The sequence below is a fragment of the Argiope bruennichi genome, chromosome 9 (assembly GCF_947563725.1).
Source record: "Argiope bruennichi chromosome 9, qqArgBrue1.1, whole genome shotgun sequence".
NCBI lineage: Eukaryota > Metazoa > Arthropoda > Arachnida > Araneae > Araneidae > Argiope > Argiope bruennichi.
Window position 1 is genome coordinate 91225053 of NC_079159.1, and position 17922 is coordinate 91242974.

Here is a 17922-nt window from a genome sequence, read left to right on the forward strand (position 1 = left end):
AACTCTAAAGGGCCTTATAAAATTGACTTTAACCACTTGCCCTGGCAAGAAATTCATAAGTGCGCGGGTCAAAACAGTACACTGTAATTCGCAGCGGGGCCACACAAAGTGCATCTGATACCTTTTTTGAAATCGGAAAAAAATTTATATTTTCTAAGCAAATTAATCTTTGATCTAAGATTGCACTTCTGTTAAGCAATCTCAGTTAACGAATCCTGGACGTCATTTTTACTTTTGTGACAATTGTCTGCTGATATGCATAGCACGTCTTTGGTGATTCTATGACAAAAGCACGCTTTTCCGCTGCAAGTGGTTAAAGCAGGCTTTGGGAGTTGAACACATATAGGCAGAAATGCATTTCAAGAAATTAATTCAATCAGTTCAGATCAGTTATATTTACGTCCTGTTTTAAAGCAACACTAGGACTATTTTGGGACTGACCTCGTGATTCTGAACCGCGATCGGATGACGAGGACGACACCTGAGCTGGCACCCCATCTCCTAACTTCCATACCACACCAGCGGGAGGACATTTGGCCTAGATGTATTTAATGTACACCGATCCCACTTACACTACGGTATTTCGGTGGAATCTGGTCTCGAAGCTGAATTCTTACTACCAGGCCACTGCGGCCGGATAATAAATATTACGACTATAGATTTAATAAATATTGCTCAATAAATTGATTATAATGGCAATCTTCCCGATACTTTTTGATCTCAATAGTATCTAAACGATCCCAAAATGTAGTGAATGTCAGAAACTTTTCCTCATATATTACGTAAAATCAAACTGGCATCAAAACAAAAGTATTCTGCACGCGCGCTTGCAGAATACTTTTGTTTTGAATTCTTTGTTGTTACTTTGAGTAATTCTACTCTATTTTATTTCACTTACATATTTAAAATTGCTTTTGCAATGTCCGGCTGCTCTTGTTTTGAAAATGTGACCGGCTTTAAAAAATTTATTGCTATGACGTCTCTTTGATTTCATTTCACCACAGCGGCTCATTGCAGACGTAATCTAACCACCTGTTATTCTCTTTAAATTCAGTTGCGAAACGTGTCTGGTGAGTGAACTGCTTCCTAATCTTCAAGTAAAACGATGCGGCATGTTTCTTCATCCTAACTAATTATGATCACGTTTGTCGTACCTGAAGGGCGAGAAGTGATAGGTGCGCAGCACAACCCTGTTTTATCTCACCGTCTCTTTTTCTCTTCTCATGATAGCAAGTGGTTTAATGAAATATTTGGGATGAAATTGACTTTTGTATAAAGACATGCATTGGAGGGTAAAATATATTTGAAAATACAATAAAAATTCAATTATCCGAATTCCAGCTTTACGAATAATCAATTATCTGAATCATCTTGAAAAAGAGGGAAGAGAAATTCTCTTCCTCTTTTAAAACCAGTCAAAAAATCCCAATGGGTCAGCTTTGAATAATATGTTCAAGCAATGATATTTTAATACGGCGACCAGTAGCTCGTTCACTTATCGAACCATGCCACAAGTTTCCAGGCAGAAGTGCAAGCTTTAAAGATGGCCATTGAATATTGTGAAAGGGTGGAGGACGGACAGAAGTGCTCAATTTTTTCAGATTCTCTCTCAGTCCTACAAGCCATACAATCTTCTCACAATTGTAATAAGGAAATATGGACGATAAAAGAAAAGATAAAAAGTGTAAAAACTAACAAGTGGATAGAGTTGAATTGGGTTAAGGCCCATATTGGGATATATGGTAATGAAAAGGCGGATCAATATGCAAAGTTGGCGGCACAGAAAGAGGGTGTTGATATGGTTGTCCCCAAATCAAATGGTGTCTTAAAATGGGAATTAAGAGAAGAAATAAAGCTGCAATGGTTTGACAGATGGTATATGTCCAAAAACGGAAGAGTAACTTTCGATTTTATTCCTAATCCAGAAATAAAAATAAGAAGATACCATCCACTGATAATTCAAATTATATCAGGACATGGGAGATTTCCTGCATATTTCCAAAGATTTGGAAGAATGCAGGACAATAAATGCATTTGTGGAGGAATCGGTACTGTTTACCACTATTTAAAGGAATGTATTGAAATCTCGGAGTTAAGAAAAAATCTGAAAATTATAAATGATGACTTAAGTACAGTACTGATGGTACCAGGTAATCTTAAAACTCTGAAGGACATAATGTCAAAAATTGTCAGTTTTTTACCGACTTTTTGAGAGTTTGTAGATAAGGAAGAAGGACAATAATTGACCACTTTGTGGCCAATTACCTCGAGGAGAATGTCAGTTTGACAAATCGGTCAATTCAAGGATGGACAATACTCAAGATAGCAGTCGGCCACAACAAATCCTGTCGATACTGCTACGTTCAGTGGTGGCGGGGTGGTCGGCTGTACGCAAGAAGAAGAAGTAGCTCGTTCACTGTTTAAATATTGCTGTTTCTGTCATATAAACAAGACTTTAATAGACCACATCTTATCACCTCAAATGAAAATATTTTAAATTGTACCTACAAATAAACACTAAGCACTCCAAATGTTTTGCAAAGTAGAGAAATTAATTGGGGAAATCGACATAATCTTTGATGCCCGAGGCTCTGGCAAAATTTTATTTTGTTGTATTAGGATGTCCCATAAGTTTCTTTCCTATTTTTAATATGAAATGAATATGCAATATTTACTGTTTAAAATATTATTTATTTTTTAATATAAGAGCCCTTTTGCTCTATTACCTTCTTCCATCTCTCAGGAAGCCTCATTATGCCTTCTTTCCGAAATTGTTGTGTTTTGGACAAAAAAATAATCCTCGAGGTGCGCTTTTATTTCGCTGATGAATTTAAAGTGCTTATAGCGAAGAGAATTTTTTAAGGACAGAAAAAAGTAATAATTGGATGGAGTGAGATCTGGAGAGTATGCAGGATGCAATAAAACATCCCAATCAAATTATAAGAGCTTTTTTCTTACGACTAATGCAATATGTGATCTCGCGTTGTCATGATGAAAAACAACGCTTCGTCGGTTTATTAATTCTGGCCTGTTTTTTTGCTATGGCGTCTTTCAATTCATTCAGTTGATGACAGTATTTCATAGAATTTATTGTTTCATCTTGAGGAAGGAGCTCGTAGAAAATTACGCCACCAAATGGACAAAATAACTTATTTGGGGTGTAGTCCCGGCTTTGCGATAGTTTAGAGCTCTGGGACGACTGAAATTGATGACATAGACGGCTAATAGATAAGCCTGCATATTTGCAAAAGCAGAGCCAGATAGGGCCATTCATGGCGCGATGTGAAAGAAACTTTTGAAACACTTTAATATATCTCGAAAATGGAATGCAGTTTTGGAAACAAATGATCAGTGATGACGGTTCCAAATAATATAATTTCATAAGAAATAAGAAAAATCGATACACTGTTTGGAACTGGAGGTGGCCGTAGGTTTTTCCCATACAATGAAACAGTGTTCTTTCGAGAATAGGGAGGGGGAGGTAGACGAACTGTCACTGATGACGTAACTAGATGTCATGAACTTTCGTATGAAGCAGATAGTTGCGAAACTGGATGAGAGATCGGAAGTAGAAAACTAGTTCGTTTTTCTAATAATTCTATTGTTTGTTTCAATATCCTAAGAAGATCAATTTTCGACAATTTTATCTCACTAAAGCCACGTTCCGGCGACTTGTGGGTCTGCAGACATGGCACACTTTCCCCTGTTTCCTCTCTCTTGCGGTTTTACCGGGGTTCTTTGATGTCTGTCCAGTTTATCAACAATTTGCGGAAAACTACGGATCGCGTCCACAGACATCAAATAACCCCTGGAAAACAGCAAGAGTGGGGAAACAGAGGAAAATGTGCCATGTCTGCAGACCCACAAGTCGTCGGAACGCGGCTTTACGGGAGGGAGATGCAGAAAGATGTGCTCATTTCCCAAATTAACTTTATTACTAAATGTAAACAACTCCTCCTTTCATCTTTCTTCTCACCCTTGTTTTGCCGAATTAAACTGATCCTAACGCATGCGCAAAAGCGTGGAGAGTTTTAGAATTCGTTGGCAAACGATAAATACTTTGTTCTCTACAATTTGCATTGTTATAGCATTGTTTTTATAGTCATAGAAATACTACATTATGAGTAAATTAGGTTTTTTCAAGAAATAACTATTTATCAAAATTTGAAATAGTTATAGAATTAAAAAAAATATCTGGTTACTCTGCTTAGGGAGATACAAAACTTACCCGTGGAGCGCTGAATGTGGCCACATGCATGATTATAGAAATTTAGATTGTTGATTCAGAGCTATATAAACCAACCATCGTGTCTGTTCTTCTCTGAACCCTATCATTATCTTTTACATTACGGGCCGCTTTTATATAACTTCAGCATATATCAAGGAATACCTAGAATGCATTTTCGACCTTTTTCCACAAAACCATTGAAATTCAAATCTATCTGAATTTATCAGATTTAGACACCTTTTCTTAAGACGATTGAAAGCAAAATCTGACACGGGACTACAGTTGTAGTCACCAGATCACATATCGAATATCATTGATTTAAGTTATTGCATTTATGAATTATATTTACATGCATGCGAAACTACAGACAGACGGTCTCCTTCTTTGAAACATTTGGTTCAAAATTTGAAGAGGATTTGATTTTGGATGCTAAACCTGTGTACCAAATTTTATCTATCTTGCTCTTTACGTTTTATAGTTATCGATTTCTCGCACAGCCAGACAGACAGACAAACTTCCACTGAACGGATTTCACTCAAAATATGATAGAAAACAGCAAATTTGGTTTAAAATCTATATACCATTGTTGTATATGGATACATAATATCTCATTTACTAACTTAAATCATTTTTGAGTTATCGTGTTTACAGACAGACAGGCATATTGTCAAAAATGTGTTTTTAAAATTCAGAGCGATTTGAAACGTGGATTCATCAAAACTCATAATTTTTTGACGATGGCAATACTTCCCCTTTATCACGCATGCTAGAACGCAAAAACGTCAAACTCAGTATTAATTTTTAATTAACTAAAATTCTATTTTAAATTTCAAAAAACTCCCACCCAAGTACACATTCCCACCCTCCAAAGTATATTTGTACTAAATTTGGTAGTTCTAAATCCAATAATATGATGTGTAAAACACCAGAAGATAGACATCCGTTTATATTATTTGTAGAGATGATACTTTACAAAAAGTTGAGATTACTGTTTCTTGATTATAAAATAAATTTCAATGCTCCCTAACATCCGCAAAAATATTTGAGAGTGTCCTGCACCCGACCTTTTCACATACTTCTACAGTATGGCTCTTTTTGAGCTACAGTTCATCATTTAATGATGCTATATTAAAAAGATTCGAGTATGCATTTTGAAATTTTATGTGTTTTCCTCTGCATGATTTCTTTCAAAAGTTCATATTAAGCAACATTTTGATTAAAAATTACATTTCGAATTTTATTCGTCTGATTTACTGCAGTGTTACATATCGTGCTACGTACAATGGAAAAATAGATATATAATATGGTCTCTGATGGAATCTTCCAACAATTTGATACATATCTACAATTCTGATATTAAGATCATGTATCAGTTTTATATCTCGCAGTTCATTGCATTTTGATATCGATATAGATACACATATGTTGACTTTCTATATTCCTGTCGATAGGTTTAACACAAGTTTTGATGCTGCAAGATCTTTACTGTCGATAGGTTTAACACAAATTTTGATGCTGCAAGATCTTTACTGTTGATAGGTTTAACACAAATTTTGATGCTGCAGGATCTTTCCTGTAGATGGATTTAACACAAATTTTGATGTTGCAGGATCTTCCTGTCAATATGTTTAACACAAATTTTGATACTGCAGGATCTTTCCTGTAGATGGATTTAACACAAATTTTGATGCTGCACGATCTTCTTGTCAATATGTTTAACACAAATTTTGATACTGCAAGACCCTGTTTTGCCTCGTAATTTTTTAAAAAAATTTCATAATCTCATAATTTTCTTCGTTTTAACAACAAATTTGTTGCCACTACTAATTATCAAATTCCATCTTCATTTAATTTTTTTTTTCTACTTTCTCAAGTACGGAAAAAAGTATAGTAACCGTAAAAAAAAATTCGATGTCGAAACTCCGTACTTCAGATCTCCACGAGTCGAAAAAATACATATTTGGATTCGTATCTGTCTGTGAAAACAATAACTCAAAAACGGGTTGAATCAGACGGATGAAGTTTGGCATGTTCTCTTTGCACCAAATTTTTATATTCCCATGAAATTTTGAACTAAATCCATTCCCAGGAAATCTTTTGGTTCGCTGTCTAAGCATAGGTGAAAATGAGAACTGCAAAACATAAAGAGCTAGATAGATGAAATCTGGTTTTAGCATCTAAAATATAGATTCTTATCCAATTTTAATTTAAATCTGTCGAACAGTTGACCGTCTATTTCTGCATGCATGTAAATACGATATCTAAAAAAAAGCTTACTAAGGTATATGACATTTGGTACATAGATTTAATATCTAAAGTGCATAGTAAATCCTTTCTATATTTTTTAATTATATCTGTGAAAGAATGGATCGTTTGTCTATATCTGTATTCATATGTGTTTAAATACGATATCTAAAAAACGCAACGATTTAGATAAATAAAATTTCAGATGTGATCTTGTTCCTAAAATTATTGTTTTGCATCAAATTTTACACTATACATTTTGGAACAAACAGCATCCAAAAGGTACAATCTGTCGTCTTTATTATACTATTGCGGGACTCTGAAAATAAGAGAATCTGGGCCAGAGAGGGGTTCACAACTTTGTCTAAATCCCAAAGCTTCATGCTTAGGGATAAAATTAATTTTAGAAAGTGAAAGTATTTGGGGAAGGTCACTCCCGGTGGTTTATTATTATTAGTGATACTCTCATATATGTACATAAACTTTAGATTTGTTTATTTTTCAAAGATCACAAAATAAAAAAATAAAAACTTTGGCATTTATTGGTAGACCTGTCTTAAAAGACAAAAGACCAAACAGAAAGTGAAGGTGAAGGATAGATTTAATCTTTGGAATTAAACCTGAGGATCAGACTTTTTTTTTTTTCCCTGCCTTGCGAAATTTCACTCGGAGGCCCCATCAAGGTTTAGTCGAAATCCTTGACCTGTGCGCTAGGGAATTTGAGACTCCTCAGATCCCTCACCGATTGTTTGTTACATCATATTTCTTTCTTTGAGAAGTCCTCACCAGATAACATCCACCTGTAAGGCGTGGTAGAAACGAAAACAACATTTAGCATCCTCCGTCTTGCGAAAAAAGTGACATTCCGGGCAGGGTCAATTGCCTGATTATCTACGTGGCGGAAAGAAAAAAAAGTTAAAATGACTTAAAAAGTGAGCCATTTTTCAAGTAATTATAAAGCTAGTTGAAGCTTTAAATTCACTTTTTTTGCCAAGATATTAAAAACAAAACTTAAATTACGAATGATATTATTGAAATTATACTAATTCTGTAATTATTTAAAGGTTATGGGACATTCACGCTAAAGAATATCGCCAAGTTGTAATTACAGTGTATTTTTTCAAATAAATATTATATCAAATATGAAATTAGTATTTATAAAAAAATAATAAAGCTTAATCATTATAAAGTAGCATATAAATATTTTTTTCTGTAAACATTTAGTTTTCAATAGAAATCAAAAATTTAGTGTTAAGCGATAATTCAAGCTCGAACTGGTGCGCACAAAAGAGGGAATTCGGCAAAATCAGAATAAAATTATTACAAAATTAGTATAATTTGCGAGTATAAGTTCATTAATTATAGGGAATTAATTATCATTTTAATATACTTAAAATAAAAATTTTAAGAAAATATTTTAGATTTTAAAAATAAAATTAAAAAAAAAGAAAAATATTGATCATATTATGCAATTTGAAAATCTAAAAATGCTTCATATTTTTTATTAAAAAACAGTCTTATAAAATATATTATCAGCCAGAAGCAAATAAAAACAGGTTTAATAAATTCATAAATCTTGTCAGTATTATAGAATAAAATTTCATACAAATAGATTAAAAAATTCATATTTGCGTCCGAATTTTTAGAAACCAAGTTTTGAGAAAAATATTTTTTAAAAAATGTATCTTTTAACTATAGAAACATTTGTTGATTATACTCTTTAGAGTTAATTTATTAGCTTTTTATTTTTCAGCATACACATTTCTGTAAATAGTAAACCTGCCCCCCTCCCTCCCACCCCAGTTTATAATTTGAAAAAAAAATCGATTTTTTAGAGTAAAAAAACATTTCCTTTAATCAACAGAATTTTTTTTTTATTTATTTCGCATATATGTTAAATATAGACAACAACATACAAGTTTCAAAATTTTCATACATTAATTTCAGACTATTTCTTTAACGACTAAACTTTTTCTATGTATTTCGCTTAAATGTAGCATCACTATGTCGTCAACGTTGACTGTATAGTTTTAATACATATTTAACTTTCATTAATCTCTTCTAATATTTATTAAAATTTCATTAATCTCTTCTAATATTTATTTAAATTCCACTAATCTCTTCTAATATTTATTTAAATTTCATTAATCTCTTCTAATATTTATTTAAATTTCACTAATCTCTTCTAATATTTATTTAAATTCCATTAATCTCTTCAAACAGGTATAATGTTAATTTATGTAATGACTGATATCACAGCTGTATAATAAAAGCCACTGCGCTTGTCACTTAGACATGTAAATGTATCATTTATTACATTATTATCTTTCATAAGTAGCTCACGCTTTCTTTGCATTTTGCACGACCTTTTCGAGTAATTGAAAAAAAAAAAAAAAAAAATGTGCTTCGACTTTTGTCTGTATATCGCAGAAGAGAATGGCTGCTGCCTTTCAAAAATATTTCAGCTTCCGCTATTAAAAGAAAGAGAAAAGAAATTCAAAGGAATATTTTAAACCAATATTAAAAAGTGAATTCTATACTTTTAGGCCTAACTCTGAAAATGGCAATTATGTCTTAGGCATATCAAATTTTTATTTTTATAAACTTGTAAAAAATAAAAAGGTAATAAATAATTTAAGTGCGGTAATTAAATATATAATAAATTCTAAAAATATTATTATAATTAGAGTTACAATTAATCTAATAATCCTAAAACAGACAGAAGAATACAGATAATATTAGATAATTTTTACAAAGATTTAACTTAAACAGTGGTGGTGGTGTTTCCAAAATTTCCATGCATACTTTATATTAAAAATGTTATCCCGTTTTCCCCCTTAAAAAATTCTGGAGATTGGGCCATGCCCTGAATGCCTCGAATGTTCAGAATTTTATTTCAGATTTCAGATTTCATGAGGAAACCAAGTGTGTATTTTTTTTCCCACCAAATGAAACCTAAGTGGTGATACAGAACAACAATTATAGTGAGCAAATGATGAACGAAATTTCAAATATTTGTCGTTTCGTTTCTGAGTTATTGAATTTACATGAATGCGAAAATACAGACCGGCAAAGTCCTTTATAAATTTCGGTTCAAAAATTAATACGCATTTGTAAATGCAAATTCTGTATACAAAAGTTATCTATCTAGCCTTTTGCATTTTGTAATTATTGTATTCACTCGTATATTCAAATAAACAGGATTCCTGTGAAAATAATCTGGATTTCGTTTAAAATTTGACAGAAATCTACAAAATTAGTGTAAAGATTTTATTCTAAATTCCATCCGCTTAATTCAAAAAGTCCTTTAAAGTAATCGTATCCACAGACAGACAGACTTAATTCCAAAAATGTTTTTATACTCAGGGAAGGTCTAAAAATAGAGTTCGAAGAATGTATCGATTGCAATCTCTTTACATATTTAATGAGAAAGTAAAAACCCAGAATTTATTGTACAGACAAAGATTACGTTAACGGGACAGCGGACTCTATTAGACACTTTGGAAATTATTCAAATCAGGGTTATGAAATTTTTTATGCATGTATATTAAAATATAAATACGTCAAATTTCTTTAAAAAAATCATTTGAAAACAAAATATATTCTTTAAAAAATTAAAAAAAAATATATACTTTTTAAAAATTTTAAAATATTTCAGGAGATTTAATTTTTTCAGTTATTTTTTCTTATTACCTAATGTAACTTTATGTGGAACAAAACTACGTATTATTTTGTAACTCCAATTACTTGCTAATTTTTTAGAAATATTTTTATGCAGACGTACTAAATTTTCATAAGAATTTTATGTTTTCTGAAATAAAATTGGTTTTTTACTAACTAAAATAATTCTAAACATAAAATGCATACCCCATTTTCCTTTAATGTTTGACCGAAATCTTTATTATCAATTTCACTTAATTTCTTCAAAAATTAAGACACTTGGAACGTTTCAAAGATATTTAAATCTGATTACGATATCATTTTGAGAAAAGTCATCAAGTTGTACTTTTTTTCCTCTTGACCCTTCAAATATTTATTTTATTGAACAATATATTTTATAACGCTATTTTAGTTGATTATAAATATATATTTTGATGATAAAATGATAAAAATAAAATTGCACGTTTTCGTCCATTTTTGCTTATTTCAAAGTCCACTGTCCGCTTAAGCAAGAGGGGGGGGGGATCAATATTTGTGTCAAATTCCGAAAGAACTAATCTTTACCATTACGACCAGTAATTGCATAATAAATACTCTACAGACTTAAAAAGTTGATAGAAATCTATAAATTTAGTTCAAGTCCATAAACTAAAATTCGTCTTAGTTCAAAGCTTTTTTTGAGTTATCTTTGTCACATACTCAGAGATAGACAACAAAAATATGTTTTTAGAATTAGGGGAGGTCTAAGATATAGAGATTGTGAAATCTCGAGTTTGAATTTTCTGACGATTACAATGATTTTTCTACATCTCACATATGAAGGAGCAAAAATACACAACTGAAATCTAAAAATAATTTGAAATAAATTTGCAGAGAATAAATTAAAAAAAAAATGGACAAATTTTCATATTATAATTTAAATAGTCTCTATCTCTATGAATAAAAAGATAAAGATACACCCCAGACCGTTTGACCTAAGGCTACCAAATATGGAAGGAGAAAGAATGTTGCACTTCAGAGGAATATGTTTTAATTAGAATTTAATTAATTTAAAAGGAAGCTGAATTAACTTCCGAATATATTCCCGCAAAAAGAAAAAGAAAAATGATTTTCTCACCATTTTAAAGTCTAAAATCTTATCTTCCCAATGATGCGAATTTTATTGCTCTAAAATTCTTTAATACAGATTTAATTCACTTTCAGACTATTTTTAAGTATGTTTCACAACACTATTTCCATTGTTAATGAAACGCAAGCCGTTTTCATTATGTCATCAAATGTTTGGTCGTGTACTATTCTTCCATTGTTGGAAACTAAAGAAGTATTCTGTTTAATATCTTTCTAGGACAAATAGGTGAATTTACAATACAGCTACATTTAGATGAAATAGACATTTATGCTTTTAATAAAATTATGTCATGGTCTCCATTCGAAAAGTTAATGCACGCAATAAACAGATCACATATAAGACAATTAAAATAATATGTCTTTAATGTCTGATAACAATGGATATTAAATTACGCCTAAGAATATAACTGTAATTAGATATAGCTAATATCTCCGGTGAATCAACTAGTCACCAAAGGCGAATGATATTTAATAACAGAATCAAACTTTTTCTAACATTAGGAATCACCAAATTTTTTAAAATTATAAGCTAAGATGATGATAATAATAATAATAACCTTGAAAATATTTGTTGTTGTGACTTATGGCACTTTACAAATCCGCTGACAGTTATCCATCAGCGATGTAAGCCGAGTGAGCGTCTCTTGTTTTTTCAGTAGCGCCAACTACGGCCAAAAGTAAGAGTTAGCTACTTCATGCGTCACATTCTCATGAACAACCCTTTTTTACATGGTGGTGGTGGGGGGGGGGGGCAATCACACACCTCAAAGATAGAACACAGAAGAAGAAGAACAACAACCATGCCCGAACCGGACGCTCAGATCACGGGGAAGACGCGCTACCCCTAAACCAGGACGCCAGCCTTGGAAATATTAATCAAATAAGAATGTTATTCGAATAACGTTCCAAAAATTAATTTAAGCAATATTTATGTTTTATTTGAATAAGTTCGCTTCTATAACATTCATAATTAAAGAAAATAATCAAGTTAAATAATTTTCAAAATGTACTGCAAGAAAAGGAGGGCTTCCAGCCTCAAAAATTGGGCAATAGCCTACTTTGTCTATTTAATAATCTGACGCTGTGTTTATATATATTCCTACCCTGTGCGTGATTAATTTGGAGAATGGAAACATTAAACTAAATTTGTCTTTAGATTATTTGTAAAAAATGAGAGAGAAATGGACAAAATTTAGAAATTCCAGATATCGAATGATCGAATTACCAACTATATCGGTTTGCTAGATGCAAAGGGGTTGCAAATTTGGATAATTTTGTGAAAAGTTTCATGGTATAATTAATTTTAATTTTTAAAAAATGTTGTGAAATGTAATTTCTTTAAAAACATAATAAGAAAGAAAGCAGATTAATGAAAAAAGTTGTAACATCGTACGGACATATTTGTCTCTTTGAGGATCCGAATTTAAAACCTTCATTCGGTTAGCAACCGCTTTTTTCAGCTTTTGCACATAAGCTGGTTGTTAAAGTAAATGATTTTCGCATTTTTGTGAATGAGTTTAAAGATTTTAAGCGCATGGATGTGGAAAAATTGTTACATTCTTTAAAGAAAGAAAAAATTTTAATACCTGATGTCTCGGATATGAGCATAAAAAAAAGTTTGTATATGTCGCAAGTTCAAAAAAAAAATGTTTCAGATACTGTTTATGCGTCATTTTCTGTTGAAACAATAAGATAGGAAAAAATCAAAATATAAAAAACAACATTGCATCGGCCGGGAATCGAACCCGGGCCGCCCGCGTGGCAGGCGAGCATTCTACCACTGAACCACCGATGCTCGTCCGACGGAAGAAAAGAAGTTTCTTACAAGCTAGCTATCTGACTTCATCGTTTCTCGACAAACTGCTAGTTTTTTTTTATAGTACTTCAATTTGCAAGTTTTTCTTCTAAAAATAAAAAACAATTCCGATGCTGAGGTTTTACAGCAAAAATCGTTTGATCTAAAAGAGGCAAATTTGGCTAGAATTGCAATTTGGAACTTTGAATACAGTTTAAATTAATAAAAAAGATATGCAAGTTTTTAGAATTCTTCTGCAGTAACTTTCAGAAATATTAATGCATAAAAATTTTTACACCTTTTAAAATTCAAAAGATTATCTTTTAATCACTGTACTTGTTAGTTAAAAGTTACTTTAAAAAATTGCTTATCAGTTAATTTAATTACAGTTAAATATTTATACAAATTTTGACTTTTTAAAATATTTTTATATGACATTCACCAACGGTTTTCACTGTTGCTGTGAGATTTAAACCGTTTTCAATTTTTTTCAACATATGTTTGTGTCGTGTAGTTGCAAAATGGGTCATCTCTAGAAAAGGAAATTCTTGCGGAAAGTGGAACTTCTCTCACATCTAATTGAAATGAGTTTTAAACCAACAGGAATGGTCTGCCCGAAATTTTCTCCCATAGTTCATGATAAACACTCCCGTATAGAAATGGAGGAGTTTGTGTGAGACCATGAACGTGTAGTGAAAAGCATATGCTCGTGTAGCGTAGTTGTTAACTGGCTTATATGCTATTCACTACAGATCATATCGTTCGTCTTACCTTCGACTCACTGGAGGGGGAGTCTGTAGTGTATAGCATATAAGCCAGTTAACAGCTACGCTACACGAGCATATGCTTTTGTATCCTGGTTATGTTACTGGACCGCTTACCACAAGGTCCCAGGTTCTATCCTCGCGCTTCACACACTCGCTACAAACGCTTTGAATACTCAGATTTTTATTTTCAGTTCCGCAAATGAGAAGTTTGTGCATTGTAGTACAGTAAAAAAATGAACTCGAATAGGTATTTTGAATGTTTTATTTTTAACCGACCAAAATTTAAATATGACAAGCTTGACGTAATAGCAAGATTGCATATGAAATTTCATTTCTTTGCGTTTTCGAATTAGCGCGCTTATAGTAATGGAAATGACGAAAACAAAAGAGAGTCAAACCACTTACAGATTTTATTCAAAATTTGATATGAATCTGCGTATTAAATACTAAAACTGTGTACAAATATATCATTTATCAAAGATCCCGCATTTTTTATTTATCGCGTTTACACGCATGCGAAAGAATAAATTGATAGACGGGCTACCTTTTTGCCTATTTTAATCAAAATTTGATAAATATCTACACGTTAGAAACTAAAACTTTCTATTAAATATCATTAACTACGTACACATCAGGTTTGAGAATGAGAAGCTTCCAGTACGGTGGTTGGTTCCTGGTGGGAACAGAATTGGTGTGGAATCAACCATGCCCTACCGATGATGTGATGTGCTTCCTACGGGGAGGGTTGCAACGTGATCGGTGATGGCCTTTATAATTCAACCACAGTTCCCGCCATTCAGATTTTTCCGTGTGCCTCAAGGCGGGTTGGAATAGTTAATGTGTGATTATTTAAGTCACTGCGTTTTTAAACTATCACGTTTACGTAAATGTAAAAAACAGACAATTAACTCTAATGGATATTATTCAAAATCTGATACAAACATTCTAAATACAAAAATTTGTATATCAAATTTTATTCTAACTTTTTAATTTTTGTAAATATCGTATTTACTTGTATTTGAATAGTTAAACATAGATATCTTATAAATGGATTTCGTTCAAAATCTGATAAAAATCTTCAAATTTGATGTAAAGTTTATATACCGAATTTCACCCGTCTAGCTTAAAGCGGTTTTAAATTATAACTTTCACAGGCAGACATAATTTTAAAAATATGTTTCAAGGACACAGAAAATCGGAAATGTTCAAATATGTCAAATTTTTGAGTTTAATTAAAAAAATTTTTTTTTTTTTTAAACGTTTACAGTACTTTCTCTGTCCTTAGTATACAAGATAGTAAAAAAAGGTTTCATAACACCTCAGGCACCTGCACCATGTGTCCCAATATGCAATTTATGGTAACGAGATATGAAGAAGGGGAAGTGTTATTTTATATTTTCTTTTGGAGATGGCCAAGATAATTGGAGATAATTTTTGCAATGTTTTATCGAAATCAATAAGTTATTTAGTTATCTATACTTATAATAAAGCTCAATGTGTGTGTGTGTGTGTGTGTGTTGGCGCTCTACAGGCCAGACCGTTTGACATACAGCTATCAAATTTGGTACATGTATACCTTGGAGGTCGGGAATGTGCACCTGGGGTCCCTTTTTTTGAAATTTTAATTAGAATTTTAATTATTAGTTAAAAACTAACTTTCCCGCCAAAAAAATCTTCCATTTTCCCCACCGCCAACTTTTCCGCCAAAAAAATCTTCCATTTTCCCCACCGCCAACTTTCAGTTATTTTTTTCTCCCAACAGAATTGAGGCTAGGGTTAACATTTTTCGGCGGATTATTTCAAACGATTCTGTTTATTTTCTTAATGTTTTATGCATTTAAAATTAAACATTGTTAATTAATCCATGTTTCAGATTCATTCTGAAGTACTTTTGAATTAAAATAACATAGAATAAAGGAAATTAAAAATGTATAATCTGCATAGCGTTACCACAACTGGCGTAGAAAAATTCACGCATTTACATTACCGGAGCTGGCGAAGAAAATTCACGCATGCGCATTCTGATTGTTGCCATGACAACCGTTATCAACGGATGATTTAAATTATTTTTAGGTTAGTTGCATGCTTTTGTAAGTAAATTGTATTTATGTTAGTTATATATTTTTTTGTATATGCTTATAGTTTTAAGTACATCGTTTTTTAAGTAGTTTTTTAAACCTGTTTTCGACCGATTATTTTAAATAATTCATTTTATTTTCTTAGTGTTTGATGCATTTAAAATTAAACATTGTTAATGAATCGATCTGTTCATGATGAATCTGATAAAATTTTGTTGACAAATTCTTGAGATATTACATAACTTAAGAAAGATATTCTTTAATGTCCATAAAGTTTAAACGCTCAGTGACTCTATTATCAGTAATCATATTATTAAAAAAATGCTTTGTTTCAGTAAAAAATATTATTATATTAATTGCAGTTTAGTCATTTCCATTTTAATTTTAAGCATAAATTCTACCGGAACTAACAGAAAATTAGAGAGATACATATTATGTTATGGCTGAAGGACTTTATCTTATTATGAGGGAATTACATGACTATCAAAATTTGAAGCTTTAAAATATTTGATGTAGAAGCTATTAAAATAGGAATTACATAAACTATTTAATTATTAAAATTTTAACGAGCATTAAGATTGGCGAACCGGCTGGTCGCCAAAGGCGGCTAGTTTATAAATAAATAGACTTTAGCATAATAGTCACATCTTTTTTTCCAGCCTCGTACCAAATATTATTTGGGGATTTCTTATGGATTTCTGTGCCACCCTTTTTGACCTTGAGCTGATGAATGAAAAACGCTTCTATAGGAACTTTGACAACGATTTTCCACATCGATTCAAATTTCAATAATGATTATATTTAATCATTTTTATTCATTCAAAGTTTTAAAGTACTCAAAAGTAAGCCTGGAATCACGATTCTTAAGTTTACTGGTCGTGACAATTTACTTTCTTTACGACTGATTTTCTCTCGCCTACTTCAGATCTATAAAATGGTTCTCTATGTTCTAATATTTTATTTTGTTTCGTTATAAGAAAAATTTCTCAGTTGGGATGAATTTTAAATGCCAACTTGCAGGTGGTTTCATGAAAGTGCTGCGTTTTTCTTCCAATCATAATTGAAATACTCTCTCTCACGAGCATAAAAATTGTAGAATTCGAAAGAATTTCTTCATTTTAATTTGGCTGAATGAAGCAATCAGTTTTCTTTTCAATATTCGAGAAAAAAGAATGCTCTGGAGTGGGAGGAAAGTACATTTTTTAAGGTATGTTCAGCCAACCAATACTGGAGCGCCAAATTTTATGTTTGAGAAAGGAGATCACAGATATATCTCATTAAAAAGTTCTTTTACAGTAGCATTACTAGTGGATGGAAACACTTCCAATATATTTTCATAATATTTAAAAAGTTCTTTATCTCTAGAAAATTTTGCTCGGCACGGTCACATGTTGTGGTAACGATCTTGGAATCAGCAACAAGTTGCATTTCTCTCCAACCAATGATTGCTTATGGCCTACCATTCCAGTGCGTGGGCCCCATGTAAAATGAACTCAGCTCCGCATTGGTCATACCCACAGCAGCCATAAACACCTTTTATTTGAGGAACCATGTCCAACATGCCATTCAATTTTAAATGTACATCATGTTTTAAAAGATTGCCCTCTTTTTAATAATCAACGGTTATGCTTTTTTAAGGCAGTTTCCGTAGACATGTGCGAACTAGTGAGTGACAGTCCTCACCATAATATTTTAAAATTTTTACTAACTATTGTTGAATTTTATTTACGTTTTTTACGCACTTCAAAAATAGTTTCCATACCTCGGTAATTAATGCCCTTTTACTTTTTTTCTTGAATGTTTTTAAAATACCGTTTTAATGCATTTGCTTTTTTTTTTTGTAATTTTACTTTTACCTCATTTAGAGTCCTTTTAATATTATTGAAATTCATTTTTACCATTTGATTGGCGCAGCATGGCCAGATTTGGTTTTTGTGCCAAAAAACTTAACCAAATAACTTACTTACTATCAGTACATACCTCATCATTCCACTCGCATAATATTATCAGAATTTTCTGTTA

The 17922-nt window shown here is 31.8% G+C and overlaps 1 non-coding gene across 1 annotated transcript; it reads right to left on the reverse strand.

Moving 5' to 3' along the window:
- Positions 1–12984: 12984 nt before the first annotated feature.
- On the reverse strand, positions 12985–13055 carry Trnag-gcc (transfer RNA glycine (anticodon GCC)). The gene has a single exon. It is a non-coding gene; the product is annotated as a tRNA-Gly (tRNA).
- Positions 13056–17922: the final 4867 nt, after the last annotated feature.